The 3446-nt window shown below is 35.9% G+C and overlaps 1 protein-coding gene across 1 annotated transcript in view; it reads left to right on the top strand.

Annotated features, from left to right (window-relative positions):
- The window catches only part of PTBP3 (polypyrimidine tract binding protein 3), a 114101-nt gene that overhangs the window by 47021 nt on the left and 63634 nt on the right, over positions 1-3446 (top strand). The window lies entirely within an intron of this gene.

The following is a 3446-nucleotide window of genomic DNA, read 5'->3' as shown; positions in this document are numbered from 1 at the left end:
AGTAGTTCTAAAAAACATTATTTCTTACTTGGAGATAGTGACGGTCTTCATTAGTACATGGACTGAAATCACTGTTGAAAATGCCATCAAGGCTCGGCGCCTGTAGCTCAAGTGGCTAAGGTGGCGGGTTTGAATCCCGCCTGGGCCTGCAAAACAACAATGGTGGCTCCAACCAAAAATATAGCCAGGCATTGTGGCAGGTGCCCATGGTCCCAGCTACTTGGGAGGCAGAGGCAGGAGACTCACTTGAGCCCAGGAGTTGGAGGTTGCTGTGAGCTGTGATGTCCCAGCACTCTACCCAGGGGGACAGCTGGAGGCTCTGTCTCAAAAAAGAAAAAAGAAAATGCCATCAACATTAACCTGCTCATTCCACTGAAGTTCTGAAATCTTTTGTCATTTAAATATTTCAATATCTCTTTTGTAATAATTATATCTAAACTAAAATAAATTCAAGCTATAAATATACAGGGTGTCCTTAAAGTTCATGTGCGATTTACTGTGTTAGACTGTTTTAAATTGCACACATACTTTATGTCTACCCTGTATGTACATGTATATGAAGACTGAGAAAGGAGGTCATATATCATGACCAAGTACAGTTTATTTGAAGAATACAAAGTGCTTTAACGTTTGAAAATTAATCAAATACTATATAAAATAGAATATACTATATACTATACTATAGTGTACTATAATAGAATAAAAGAGAAAAACCTAGGTTCATCTTAATAGATCTAGAAAAGACATTTGAAATAATTTAATTTTCGGTCATAATAAACAAAACTGTCAGCCTACTAGGAATGGAAGGGAACCTTTTCATTCTGATAAAGTTATGAAATTGGCAGGACATGGTGGCTTATGCTTGTAATCCTAGCACTCTGGGAGGCCAAGGCAGGTGGATTGCCTGAGCTCAGGAGGAGTTCAAGATTAACCTGAGCAAGAGCGAGACCCCCGTCTCCAAAAAATAGCCAGGTATTGTGGCTGGCTCCTGTAGTCCCAGCTACTTGGTTGAGCCCAAGAGTTTGAGGTTGCTGTGAGCTATTAGGCCACATCACTCTACTGAGGGTGACAAAGTTGAGACTCTGTCTCAAAAAAAAAAAAAAAAAGATATGTAAGTGCAACTAGCATTATACTTAATAGTGTAATATGGTGCTTTTCTTATATTTGGAGTGAGGCAAGGATGTCCAGTCTCATTACTTCTAGTTAACATTGTACAGAAAGTCCTAGCTGGTTCAGTAAAGCTAGAAAAAGAAATAAAAGGCATATAGATCAGAAAGTAAGAAATAAAACTGTATCTGTAAAAAATGCTAAAGAATTTGGGAAGCTAGCAGGATATAAGGTCAACATACCAAAATCAGTTGTATTTCTGTATACTATCAGTGATTAATTGGAACATAAAATGTTTAAAGTGTTGTTTACAAGTCCACGAAGTATGAAGTTCTTAGGGATAAATGTATCAAAATAGTATGAGACCGTTAACACTGAAAACCACAGAATGCTGCTGAGAGAAATTAAGGAAGATCTAAATAAATGCAGAGATATCATGATGTTTATGCTTGAGATAACTCAAAATTGTTAAGATGCGAATTCTCCCCAAATAAGTACCTGATTTCAAGAATTGTTATAAGACCGTAGTAATCAAGACAGTAGAGATAGTAGTGGCAAATGATAGATATGTAGATTAATCAGACTAGAGTCTGGGTTGCCTGTGACTGGGGGTTTTGTAGAGAGAACTAATTGCAAAGGGGCAATGTGGAACTTTTTGGAATGATGGAAATGTTCTATGTCTTGATTTTTGAGGTGGTTCTAAAGCTGTATACATTTGTCAGAACTTATCAAACCCTGCATTTATGTGGGTGGATTTTATTATATTTAAAGTATACACTCATAAAAATGTTTTTAAAAAGAATCTATATTTTAAAATTATAAAAACAAAAACAAAAACCCTTATTTCTCAGGTTGTTTTCCTGATAGATTCTTCCAGTTTTGAGGTGGGAATATATGAGTTTTTGAAACCCTCTTCCATGTGTGTTCTATCTTTTAGAACATGACTGATACCTAATAGTCATTTGGTAGTTTTCAGTATATTCAGGAAAATACTGTAAGGTTTATAGAAGCAAAGTATTTTTTTTTTTTTTTTGAGACGAATCTCACTATGTTGCCCTTGGTAGAGCACGGTGGTGTCACAGCTCACAGCAACCTTGGGCTTAAGCTATTTTATTCTCTTGCCTCAGCTTCCCAAGTAGCTGGGACTACAGGGGCCTGCCATGATGCCTGGCTATTTTTTGGTTGTAGTTGTTGTTGTTGTTTTGGCAGCCTGGGTTGGGTTTGAACCTGCCTGCTCTGGTATATGTGGCTGGCGCCTTAGCCGCTGAGCTACAGGTGCTGAGCCAAACAAAGTACTTTGAACACTTATTTTTATATTAAGATTTTTGCATTCTACCTGGGGCAGTGGCTCAGGTAGTAGGGCGCTGGCCCCATATACTGAGGGTGGTGGATTTGAACCTGGCCCTAGCCAAAAATGCAAAAAAAACAAAAAAACAAAAAAACAGATTTTTGGAAATTCTTGAAGTATATTCTTTTGCATAGAGACTAATTCTGTAAATTTATGTATATCATGCATTAGAATTTCCAAGTTTTCTTTTGGTTTTTCTAAAATTATGGTGATATGATTGCTTATATACATTCTTCATTTTACTTATCAAATTTTTAGATAAAACCTTTTTCTGGCCATCTAAGCCAGTAATTCTTAGATTTTGAGATTTTATAGAATACTATTTTCAGTTATTTGGCAGTGTCTTAAATTTTGCCAAATAAAGATACCGAGATCAAAAAATCACTATCATAATTATTTATGGACCTCTAGGAAATAGTCTTTTGTGTCTGGGAAGAATGCTAGCTGCATTCATGAGCAGAAAATTTGAGAGCAAGTGCTGGTTTGGATACTAAATCAACCTATTTAGCTATAAAAAGATTGAGTTCTATGCCACAGATATGGGTACAAAATATTGCCATGTAATTTTTATTTGGTCTTCATGAAATTTGTTTATTTAGGATCACAGATATTTGATTTTAAAGTTTCATCAGTGTTTAGAAAAATTATATTTTTAGATATTTGGAAAGATTATTGCATTCAATTTCACATAGTTCTATTTCTGAAAGAAAAATATTTCTCAATCTTACCTTTATAAACTTACAGGCTTATCAATTCAAGTTATTGTCAGTGTTAAAATAATGAGATTTGATGTGCGATGAATTTCTTTATTTTATAGGGGTGGTTCTTAAACTTTAAGGTGAATCAGAATCACCAGGAGGGATTGTTAGAGTAGGTTAGTGGGTTCCACCCTTGAAGCTTCTGCTTTAGTAGGTCTGGGGAGAGGGTGGAAATTTGCATCTTCAGCTAGGTGGTGACTATGTTAAGAACTACTAATGGCTTGGCGCCTGTG

Source organism: Otolemur garnettii, unplaced genomic scaffold, assembly GCF_000181295.1.
Source record: "Otolemur garnettii isolate 467f Iridium unplaced genomic scaffold, OtoGar3 scaffold00014, whole genome shotgun sequence".
NCBI classification, from domain to species: domain Eukaryota; kingdom Metazoa; phylum Chordata; class Mammalia; order Primates; family Galagidae; genus Otolemur; species Otolemur garnettii.
The sequence above is the reverse complement of the archived record's forward strand: the minus strand, read 5'-3'. Positions and strand labels throughout refer to the sequence as shown.